The sequence below is a fragment of the Gymnogyps californianus genome, chromosome 12 (genome assembly GCF_018139145.2).
Source record: "Gymnogyps californianus isolate 813 chromosome 12, ASM1813914v2, whole genome shotgun sequence".
In the NCBI taxonomy this organism is placed as follows: Eukaryota; Metazoa; Chordata; class Aves; order Accipitriformes; family Cathartidae; genus Gymnogyps; species Gymnogyps californianus.
The window spans coordinates 14,883,459-14,896,646 of record NC_059482.1 but is presented as its reverse complement, the minus strand read 5'-3'; positions in this window follow the sequence as shown (position 1 = coordinate 14,896,646).

Genomic DNA, 13,188 nt, shown 5'->3' with positions numbered 1-13,188 from the left:
CTTTCCAATATCCCCAAGCCCAGCTCTACAAGCTTTGCTTTCCCCCCTTCCTTGCTGTCTAATCTGTTTTTTTGTTTTTAGGGTAAATAAAGGCAAGATACTCCTGCCTAGTTAACACCTGCTCCTGATTCCCAATACAGAGCAAAAACTCTCCTGGAGGGAGCTTTTCAGTATTTCTGTAATAGCAGACCCAACCCTTACTGTGGCAATAGCTGTACATTTGAACAGATCTGAGAGAAACCCAAAGGGATAATGATTTCTATAGGCTTCTATAAGTAGTAAGGGCAGGAAAATGAAATATCAGTGCTTGTTTTATTAGAAGCAAGGTGAAATTAACATTGAACCTAAAAATCTGAAAGGAAAACTTGTGCATAGTGTGTTTAAAAAAAAATAATGTGTCTATACATCTCATCGTAATGTTGGGTTCAGTTACTTGGCTGTGCTTTAAGAAATGAGTGGTAACTATTAGAGCCATAATTCTACTTCCAGTATAATCAAATTCCCTTCACTACGGAGAAAAACTAACTGGGTGGACTACTTGGTATCACTCGGAGTGCAGAAAACTGACATTTTCAGCAAAAGCATCTAGTATTGTTTTTGCAGTCTCAATCCAGTTGGAGCTGATGATGCGGTCTTTAAACGTTTTTTTGGCATTAGCAAAAAACACCACCTTTCATATTTTTGCAGTATGTAAGTACTGTTAGCCTATTTCCATTGTCTCCATTTTATATCCATACATTTCTAGGAGCATCCTGATTTTGCACTCAATTATACCCGTATCTCTGATACCCTCTGTTAACACTGAATGCTTATAAGCAAAGATACATTCCCTAGACACACATTGACCAGGAAAAGGCCAACAGTATTAATCACTTTTTGGTATTTATAATTCTTTTTTACCTTTTATCATAGTAGCTTATACATCAAACTATCTAACATGAAGAGGGATTTATTGTGGATAAAAGTTGTAAAAGTAAGCCTATAGCCAACACAAAAATAAAAGTGACTGAGAACCATGATTATTGAGAGTTCTGTAAGGAGACGTCTGCATTTACAGATATGATGACAGTGGTATAGGAAACTCTGACTTAACACTGTTACTAACTCTGAAATGTTTCAGTGATCACAGAAATACTAATTTGTACTTAAAATGCATGAGATTTTCTTGTCTGGTATAGACAAGATGACCTTCATAGTGCATACAAATTACAATGGCATATTATAAGAACTACTGTCTATTTTTACTAAACCAATACAAAGAAAGGTTATGAAGAGAGCTGTCATTCACATGACAAGCACCTTTTCTTGTAAGTCAACACAGAATTTTTAAGTCATTAAAATATACTTGGTTTTGTTTTTTACTTGGTACAGAGAATTCTGTGCATTAGCAGCAAATCTGCTAAATGAGGAAAAAAGTCTTGCCTTATTTTCAAATCAATTTAGTCCTTAAATAAGGAGGTTCTTATATCAATGATCATAGCATTTAAGTTTCCTAACTATTTAAGCATAATCCTTTATATAAAAGGCTACCAACAGCAAAGTAATAATAGCAGCTATACCTGAGAAGCCAAGAGTGAATTACTGCTTGAAATAGAACAACTTAATCCATATGGATATACTGAAACATATCTACAGTTTGATCTTCCTGTATGGTCAGTCTCTATATATTTGTTCACAGTAAAACTCAGTCAAATCCATTTACTTTTACATGTCCTTGTTTCAAAGTTTATGTATAAGCCCTATGATTGCTCAGAAGGTCTGTAGACTGTTTACCAAAACAAGATTCCTAATCTATGTCAGCCTGAAAGATAAGCTGATTTTACATTATTTGAGATCACACTGTTACAGCTGAAGATTAAATATAATGGGAGAAAGGATTTTAAAAATAAAAAAAAAAACTTTCTTTGAGTTGATTCATGCTTCGAAAATGAGTATTTATAGCACCTATCTCAATCTAACAATATAAAAGCTACTATCTTTAAGACTTCTGTTCCTGTGGTTTCCAATAACCATCTCTGTATAACATAAATCCCCCCTATAAATACACAAATAAACCACATGTCAGTATGCTCTAATATGTGGTTCTGTGTCACCGTGGAACTGCAAGTTTATTTTCACATTCAAATTCCTTTGCTACATGCCATTTTACAGAATCGGCTTAACAAAAAAAAAAAAAAAAAAATCTGTTTTCCATCTGTTTCATAGATCAACACGAACAACAGTCATTTGTGACTTGTCAACTTGTTCCCTCTTATCTAGCTATTGAAGATAATCTACTATATACCAGATAAGAACAGACTTATAAAAACTAAGCTGTTTTACAGAGCCAGGCTCAGGGAGAAACAAAGTAAGAACTTGATGTCTTTGTATGTCTTTCCATTACCATCACATAATTTATGGTAATAGCTTTTATACTGGAGAAACCCATAAAAAAATGTATGTCAAATTCTGTTCAAGAAAAAATAAAGTATTATAATAAGCCAAATAATAGGTACCTAAGACCTACACATCTCAAAATTCAAAATAATTTGCTGTTTTGGAATCTGAATCATGCCTTCTGAAGGGTAAGAGCTGGCAATGCTGTCAGTGTACTTAAAGGATGCACATCCTACCATCTTCTCTGAACAACTACTACTCTTCCCAAACACAGATTTCCTAGACATCTTTAAAGTGTTAAATCTTATTTCACTATTAATTTATATAGAGAAATATAAGCATATTAGTTATAATTAGCCTGAAAGTACATTATCACCTACATAAAAGTTGCTTCTGTCTTCCTTCCAGATGTATTTAGGAGCAAGAATTATATTGTAGAAGTATTTATCATTAAACCACAGCATTTCAGAATTTAAGCATTATTTTAATTTCTGTGTTTATACTGCAGCTTATTTTTCACCTGAAAAGTAAGAGACTACAAGGAAAACTCAAAGCTCACAGAATTATTTCCTTAACCTCAAATGAATATGGCTAAATTGGAACAGAGTACATCAATGTTCTAATACTCAAGGTTTAGTATTTTATGGGGAAGTAATATCAGAATTAAAAGGGCATGTGCTGTTTATGTGAGAGGGTTTAGTTTGCCCCTGGTTATCACACTCAGTTTGCTCATAACACTTGTCTTTAATAACTACTACATTCGCCTGTGAATAACACAGGTATCCAGAGCTTAAGCTTCCTTTCAGTTCCACTGGCAAAGCACATCAAGTTGTAAAAAAATTTTAAAAAAACTATTCGCAGAGACAAGAGAGGAGTTGAAAATTAAAGAATTCTTTGTTCTAAATACAAAATGGCAGACAATAAAATACTAACCACTGGACATTTCTGATACAATGTGTAACCCACCCTTCAACACACTCAAGTTACTCTCAAGGTAATAAAGCACACAATTCTACTTAACCAATATAGGTTCCCTCACTTCAGTAAACACCCTCAATACTCATAATAATTTGGAAGAAGCCAGCTGTTAGCACTGAGTTGACTGGATAGCATTCTCAATTACTACTGATTATTATACAAGAAGATGATTCAGTGATTAATGGGGGTGAAAAAAGCAGGAAAATACTCTTGAAAGCAATTATGAGAATAAGAGATTCTTAGAGAGACAAATCAATAAATCCCAAGTCTCTTAAACATTGTAATGAATCTTCTGTTTGTAAAGAACAAACAGGCAAGGTACGTAAGCAATACCACTCATTACTGGCTCTCCACTGTATGTTTAATAACTTAACAGAGCAATTGAAGGCCTGAGGTGAAGCCAAATAATTTTAATTTTTCTGTAGTAATGAAAAGCAAAGAGATCTAGTAGAGTGAAGATGTTTGCTTTGCACTTACCAGAGGCAAAAGATTCTGCGCAGGCCATTTTATCTTGTGTCATCATTAAGATTTATCCTTAACAGTGAAGGGAATTCTGGAATACACAAGAACAGTACAAAAAAAAAAATCTATGTAAAATTCAAGTGTATAGTAAACAAATCAAAAAGTAATGTATACTTAAAATAATCTCATGTATTAGGTAATTTTTAGAGCTCTGTATGACTCCTAAGGTTATCATATTCTCCCAGACATTTCTGCATTTATGTCTCTTCTGACAAATTTGAATACAAGCACTCAAACGTTAAATCTGTGCAAGAGAAGTAGTCATAACAGAAAACTAAGTTATTTGCCTTAAGATCCAGAACTAATAAAGCTGCAAACTTAGAAAGCTTTACTGTACTGCACTTTCCACATCAGAGTAGGAGCAAGGACAGACATTAGCATAAGGGAAACACATCCTTTACTTGAACTAGCAGAATCCAAACATGAGTTATTAATTGTTAGAACACACACAGTAAGTTTGTTTGGGTTTTTTTTAATTGTAGTTCCAACTTTCCTTTAATTATTAACATCATAAGATAAAATGTTCTCTAAGGCAAGCATGTGGATTTCTTGCCCACAAAGAGCTATAATAGGTAGATTTAAATATTGCATTACTATGTTTAAAATCATTAAATACCTGGTTTTAATGTCAATTTATAAAAGTATCAAAAACTGCATTACAAGCATTCATGGAATAGTTTACACTACAACAAGTTGCCAGATGTGTAACATCAGGATGTAATGACAACATTTCAGCACCACCTATAATGCTACTGCAGTACAGTTAGCAAATACGAGTGCTCAACAAGAGAAAAAAAGCACCAAACCACTTTTTCAGTACTCTCTCCTCCCCTCAGGAACACAAATAAAGGTTACTAACTGTTCTTTAGCAACAGTACCAAACAGGGAGCTCAAGCTAACAAGCAGCCCTCAAGGCTTAGGGGAACATTAATGATAAGTAGAAAGAGTGTAGAAGATATTTCTACATTAGTTTTCCAATTCCTAAAAAGATCGTGCATCATTTAAAAACAAACAAAGATACCCAGGGTGATCAAACAAGGACTACTAAGGAAAAAATACGTAGTTGAATTCAGTTTTATTTGAATCAGAACTGGAGGTCATGGCTTATCCTTGCTGTAGGACTACATAGAAATTAATATTGTCAAAAACCCAAAAGATAAGGAACAGTCACTTCAGATTTACAGTATAATGAAAAATTATTTATGTAAATTTGCAAGAAAATGCAGATCATTTGGTTGCCTTGTTGAGTCATGAAGAGCAGTTTACAATGACTGAAGGGACTGGCAGAAAGCCAAGCCTATCTCAAAGCAGAAGAACTTGTCTGCCTTATATTTGAAAATGTAATATCTAATCTTCTGCTTGCCTAACCATGAGGCTACCTTCTCTTCTTTCATCATGGAAGCACTTTAAGTAATGATGGGAGAATATCTGAAATTAATGGCAATCTTGCCTGTGGGCCCCAGGCCAACCTTAACAGAAATACCCAATATGATATAGCCAGGGGAAAATAAAAATATATGGCTTTGATAATCTCTCAGTCAGGAGTCAAATTTTAGGGTCTAATATAAAGCCCACCAGACTCAGTGGATAAGCAACCAAAAAAAAAAATTCACACAATCTCCTAAGGAACTAGATCTAGATTCCCTATGAACAATAGACATTAGCTTCATTGAACATACTGAAATACTTTTCAACACTAAGCCACACTCAAGTTGAAAAATTTCGAGACAGATACAAACATCTAGAGTGCTATTTTGAAGGGTAATACGTTATGTTGGTGATCCTATTGATTAACAGCAAAACCTTGTTATTAAGGTCAGATGTGCTTATTGATTTTTTTTCTTTTTAAGGAGGACTTTGTATGAATATTAATGGCTAATGCCTAGAATTGAAGAATTGAAAGATGATTTAGCAAATTAAATTAAACCAGGTTCTCTCTGTTCCCAGCAGCCAAGCTATATAAGCAAAGTGCCACATCTGATCTAATGCTTATTCTTACTATTTCTTTAAAGGATTTTGAAAGAAAATCTTTGTCATAAACCCTTTCAGAAAGGGAAAAAGCTAAGTAGGAAAGTATAAAAAAAAAAGAAAGGTTAAGTTACAAAAGTATCAGAACAGATATTACACAACAGTCTACAAAGGGGTGAAAAATTCAATTGTATATATAACCCAAGGCATAACTCATGTGTCTCTCTAACGCCAATATAAAGCTGAAAATTGGAAATAGGTTTACTTTTCTAGAGCTCAAAAAACTACAGCATTATTGAAACACTGCACTCTTCTACTGCAAGATTTGTCTCATTTATTACCAATGAATTTTATCACCCATCTAATGATCTAATTTTCCTATAGTGACACCACTGAAGGTTTTACACTATAACAGCAGGCTGCAGAGATATTCACATCACTCATGATCCTGATGGTGCATAAAGTAGATCAAAGACCAAGTTCTTTGTTTCTAGTGCAAAAAGCCTCTTAAGCACAAATCTGATTATTCAAGAATATTGTCCTCTTTAGCCTGCTACAACAGCAAACATTTAAAAAAAAAATAGCTAAACCTATTTCCTCAAACGGGGCCCTGTGTCCAGTAATGTCTATACACAGCATGTCTGAACAAATGTTACATCTTCATTAGAGTTTCATGTCAGTGTTAACTCAAATAATAACAAAACAAACCTCAGATTGAATATGCTGCCAAAGTCTGCCAGCTCCGCTTTTTCCTACAGTATTAACATCTTTGTCAGCAACAGGGACAGTGGGATTGAGTGCGCCCTCAGCAAGTTTGCCAACAACACCAAGCTGTGTGGTGCACTCGACACACTGGAGGGAAGGGATGCCACCCAGAGGGACCTTGACAGGCTTGAGAGGTCAGCCCGTGCGAACCTCATGAACTTCAACAAGAACAAGTGCAAGGTCCTGCACATGGGTTGGGGCAATCCCAAGCACAAATACAGGCTGGGCCAATGAGTGGCTTCTGAGCAGCCCTGAGGAGAAGGACTTGGGGGTGTTGGTTGACCAGACGCTCAACATGACCCAGCAGTGTGCACTCACAGCCCAGAAAGCCAACTGTATCCTGGGCTGCATCAAAAGAAGCATGACCAGCAGGTCAAGGGAGGTGATTCTCCCCCTCTACTCTGCTCTCGTGAGACCCCACCTGGAGTACTGCGTTCAGCTCTGGGGCCCCCAACATAAGACAGACATGGACCTGTTGGAGCGAGTCCAGAGGAGGGCCACAAAGATGATCAGAGGGCTGGAGCATCTCTCCTATGAAGACAGGCTGAGAGAGTTGGGGTTGTTCAGCCTGGAGAAGAGAAGGCTCCGGGGAGACCTTATAGCAGCCTTCTAGTACCTAAAAGGGGCCTACAAGACAGCCAGAGAGGGACTTTTTACAAGGGCATGTAGTGATGGGACAAGGGGCAATGACTTTAAACTGAAAGAGTTTTAGATTTAGATTAGATGTAAGGAAGAAGTTCTTTACTGTGAGGGTGGTGAGGCACTGGAACAGGTTGCCCAGAGAGGTTGTGGATGCTCTGTCCCTGGAAGTGTTCGAGGCCAGGTTGGATGGGGCTTGAGCAACCTGGTCTGGTGGAAGGTGTCCCTGCCCATGGCAGGGGGGTTGGAACTAGATGATCTTTAAGGTCCCTTCCAACCCAAACCATTCTATGATTAACATCCATTAAAGCTGTTGATTGTGAAATTACTTTCTATCCTTGTCTTTCACTCCATCTGACCAAAAGCTTAGAGACTACTGCTCTCTTCTGTTTTCATGCAGATAACAGTTCATATTCAAACTCAAATAAACATCAGAAACTATGATATTATGTTCCTGTAGCAATTATTTAAAATACTAACCCATTAATATCTATAGCAAATAGGGGAGACAATCTGCTAAACAGTTACCCAGCAACTCTGTAAGAATCTACGCATACAATTTAAAATATGGGTATTTTCATCTTGGACAACCTAAATTTTAAAAAGTATGTATACAGGAGAGAAAGAAGGATATTGTGGAAAATCTAACAAAGGAGTTAAGTATTTCCTGTTTTATTAACAGCTTACTATCAGCATTAAAGATTAATAATGTATGGATATCTAGAAATTAAAGATGTTCAAACAGTTGAAGATAGAGGTCAGCTTGAATAACCCATCACATCAATCTTTAAGGAAACAAATTAGGGTACATTACTGTCACAGCTTTTGCTTAACACGGTTTCAGGGTTTAATCCAGTTATGTGGAAAGACTTGGGAACATCAAAGAAATAAACTTTTTCTGCCCCCCGCTCCTAAACACAAACAAGTGAAAAGGCTTCTTAATAAATCCTTTAAGCTGGATACACAGCTCATACAGACAGAAAGAGAACATAAAAAAAATTCCTCTAAATTCTGACTTACTCTGGAAGAAGGAATGCCGCCTCACTTACACCCCTACCAAAACAGAGGCTTTTAGAAAACTCTTTCACTAGACAGTAATTCACTGAACTGCTACATCAATGTACATTTCAGGCTTTTAAGTCAGGGGCCAAGGCAGAAATGAATCAAGAAAAAAGGCATGCCGTGCCCCTTCTACAATTACATTAATGATTTTTCCCATCTCTGACTGGAAGTTATTTACTGTATCTAAATTTCTCATTCTACTAACAAGACTGAGTGGAGAGACAAGATAAATACTTCTTACTTCATTTACAGAAGTTGTATAGCTCACTTATTTCATTAGACTGGTCACAACTTACAGTGGTCAAAGTGAGAGCAGAACTCTCTCTACATCCTGATAAGCATACAAATGAAAGGCTTATGTTCCTCTGTTAATGCCAGCTAAAGCACACTGAGGGCAAAATAAATAAGCAAAGAACAGACAAGAAAAACTTACTTCCAGTGATGTGATGTTCTAGTAATAACTGGTACTAAGTCATAGCATTAACATGGAAGAAGTCCCATCGGTCAAGTACCTAATTCCTGTACCCATTACATTAGCAGACTCAGAAATTAATTAGTAAAGGTAATGAATAAAGGTGCATTTATGTATGTGCCTTTCTACATCAACTATTTCAACAATTTCAAGATTGTTTTTGTCTGCAGTTGTGGACTGCAATTTTAAGCACACAACTGTACTACAATCAAATCACAAAATAATACTGATTGGAAAGGGATACTGACGTAGTCAAGATTCAAAAGATAGAGCATTAACTTTTCTGTCAGGAGTCGTGGATTTTCTTCCCAATTCTGCCATTGTTCACTGTGTTTTCTTGGTTTGGTCATTTGAGATCAAGTGATCAAATTTGTCTGTTAATTTCATGGATACAGTAATAACATGTTAACTGTCTGCCCTGAACATTACCAACGGTGTGACAAATACTAGTTTCCTATAAAATTCAGCTTTACTTCAAAATGTTACAGCAGACATGAAAGATTCTCCTTAGGCTTTTCAACTTTAGACTGCATTGTGCTCCCGAAACAAGACAGCACGCACATCACTGAAAAGAAACTGCATTTTTCCTCATTATATTTTCCTCCAAAACAAGATTGTGGCAATTTGCCAGAGCTACTTTTCCAGTGCAGAAAAACTAAAACAACAACAAAAAGAGGAGGATTAAAAAACCCACATGCAAATAACTGCCGTATCTAGACTAGAGGGAAGGGAAGAAAAAACCACCAACACACAAAAGTTATCCAGTAACCAAACAGCTAGCCATCTTCCACTTGATACATACGACTACTTCCTGCTGTCTCTGGGCAAACTGCAACCACTACTCTCCTTTGTGCTGCAAAACAATTATAATTGTTTTGTGGCATATAAGCAACAAAGAGCAGAAAAAAATCTGACCACAATGTCCCTTTCATGATGCAAGGCATGATGCTTTTAACAAGTCTCAATCACAGGTAGAAAATTTACAGTTTAAAGAAACAAAAAGACAGGTCAGTGGGGAAAGTAATTAACACAGGATCACTTTAAAATTAGATTTAAAGCCATGCAAAGTGAACAACCAAAACAGCAAGGACGTAAATATAACTTTTTGCAAAATGTTAAGGTATCCGAAGACATTAGCAGGATCCTGACTATGTAGGTATCACAGCTTTTCTAAGTTCTCTCTACTTTTTCTTTTACCTAGATCCTGAAATATGAGAAGTCAAGGTGTATTTAGTAATTAAGTTATATTTAGATAAAAAAATTAAAAGTAACTATCCAGACAAAATTGCAGATACACCTAGTACATTAGTGATAGATCTTTTCAAGTTGTCTGCAACCAGAATACTGGCATTGTTATTGCTATAGGGATTATGCTGACCATAGCTTTTTGGCAGCATATGAACAGGTGATGTTCATTATTCAGGTCATGTTCTTCTAGAGTAAACATTTGTAAACAAATTACTGTTTAAACTGCCATTTCCTGGCCAAGAGTACACTCATGTAATCTTGTTTTGGGCACAGTTCTTCCCACTTCTAATGGGGATGATACTAGAAATACCAAAGAAAAAAGTAGTCACAAGATAGATTAAACTGTTTTGACACAGAAAGAAGGATAACAGTAATGACAAAAATCTGTTCTGGAGCAGAGGCAGCTAATAAAGCTAGATGAGTTGTTTCCTTTGTCTTTCAGAAGAGAAAAAAAAAAAAAAAACCACAAACCACCCAAACCATAAAACAGAGAAGGGTGGGAAAAAGAACAAACATCTTCCTTAGAACATCATCAAAAATCCAGGCTTTGTAGTAACTTTGAATTTTGATTCAAATTAAATCAACACAATTCCATAAAGGTTGGAATGGTCACAGAAAATGGCAGCCAGGGTTAGTTACTATACTTGATATTAAATTGAAGTATCTCACTTTGCTGGCTTAGATCTATTCAGCTTGATTTTTTATAACTTATGCTCAGATTCAGCTCGTCTCTGGTCAAAGTAACTAATGCATGGGAACACTGGGCAAATTTGGGTGGTTACTAAATATATGTAACACTTAGTACATATGAAACTCATTACAAAATTTTAATTGAGATCTTTCCCATGCAAACCTTCTTGCTCCCTTCTCTCCTCCGATACCTAATACTGACTATAGATGAGGATAACGTCTACAAAAATGTTTACTTTGGAGTGAAATATTTCATTATAACTACTGCATACAAACTATCACAGGACAGCCATGTACCAATGCTTCCACATAGAGTCCCCCAAAGGCAGCACTCAGCACAGGACTGCACATGTTGTTACCAGCTACACGCCACGTTCAGCAGGTGCATGGCAGTCTGACTAGAAAAAGCCTGAAACACAAGGCTGCTTATGGGTACCACTGGTTTGGAACTGTTACATTATGAGGCAGGAAATGATTGTCTATATCTAGTGCCCAGTCATCTTCTAGGTAGCAAGTAAAAGAAGCAGTTCCAGCAAGAAGGTAATTTATAGGTTACAATACTGAACAAAACATACAGTCCATTCCCTGATGAAACAAAGCCCATAACACTTCAAGAAAAAAGCATCACAGTAATGGATTATTTAAAGCCTCCAAGAAGAGCCTGCTTTGATGGAAACTAAGCAGAAAATTAGAGAAAATGGAAACAAAGATTTCATTTATACCTGTGGCTATGAAAGCAGATTAAAAAAGATGAAAGGCTTCAAGTTCCACTATTGCATATGCTGAGCCACAATAGGCTCAAAAGGCTATGCACACATTTTTGCTCTCACAGGGAGAGAGAAGTCTAGAATAGAAATTCTAAACTCCATAGATGATCCCTATCCGCTCAAAACATGGCTCAACAACAGATTTTTTTTCTAAAGCAAGTATCAAGAGGACAGATGAACAAACTAACTAAATAATAGATTTTAAACTGTTTTAGTATTGGAAACATTTGAGGACTATTATTTTTTTTAAGAGCAATCTAAGAAGCATATCAAATCTAGTATAAATAATCCTCTAATAATTCTCAAGCCTTTCTTCTACATTTATTGCTAGTGACAGAACATTCAAATACAAGACAGAGTAATAATTAATGTCTCAATTAATTATGGTAATTAAGTTTCTATAGCAGTTTTCAAGATACCAACTGCTTGACAAGAGGTAAGGGATATCTTATGACTTACTCAGCTGAGCAGTTACTTGTGTAAGCAGTCTATGGTCTTTGATAAATCTAGTCACATAAGTAACAACTGTGTAAAAATAAGTATAGTTTTTATAATAAACGAAACACTTATTTTCAGGTGCTCATAAAATAACTCCATGTTCTAACCAAAGAGCAGAGACAGCTCTAGGCATGGGCAAAGCAGGTGGCTGCCTAACACGGAGGCTGTTGGAGGCAGCAAACCCACGATGGTGCTGCCATCTGCTATATCTGCGAGTGGTGAACTCTACACAGAGATCCTGACAGGTGAGTTTGTGGGGTTTTTTTATAGCTTAGAGGTTCTTCACTCTCCCAATGTCTCATCCTTAAAAGTGAGAGATTCTACATGGTAATTCTATAGAATGCCTCCACTTCCATAAGGAAAATACACCCCCTATAAGAACCTGCTTGCTTTCTTTCCACAGTATCAGGGAATAACGTGGCTCCTTTAGGCAAAAGCATATTACAAAAACAAAACAAAAAAAAAAACCTTTTCACCCATATCTGTCAGCTTCTGGAAAACCTAGCAGGAGGGGGCTTCTACAGAGAACAGGAGGAAGAATGGCACAAGACAAGGCTTTCTTCTCTTGTCAGTAGACATTTTGGGCCCACATTACCCTATTCTACTCTTATCTGCACCTCCAAGCAAGAGGTCACATGACTACTATCTTTTTGAGTAGTATCAGAGTGATGCTTTGCTCATATGACTTTGTCATAGGAGTTTGCTGCTTCCTCATGGAGTTTATAATTCTGTTATAACATCCCATGTATGATCAATGTAACAAAATAGTTACTGCTAATTGCACAAAAAGTAAAAATCCATTTGTAAATGTTGCGGGGTCTCCTGCTCATTTCATTCAGTACTACTTACTAAAACTACATAAATAGCTCAATTAAATTTAAAACAGGCACCATCTGCCTCCCCTTCACCTCCCTGAATTCTTTCTTCCCATAAAACTGGGTACTAGATAAGATTCTGGTTTTTTTCTTGTAAAAAGAATGCCTCTAAATTATACTGTATTAAATGAAAACAAAATAAGGACTACTATGAGCCATTTCTAGCAAATTTTACCAATGCTGCTCTAACATAGTTAGAATATAACATTCCCCATCCCTGTTACTTTGGAAGTTTTACTTCCAGACAACCCTGACAAAACAAAGCTGTTTCAATGCTACTTTATCCAACCTTCAAACATAAGCTTTAGAGATGATAGTTGAATATTAC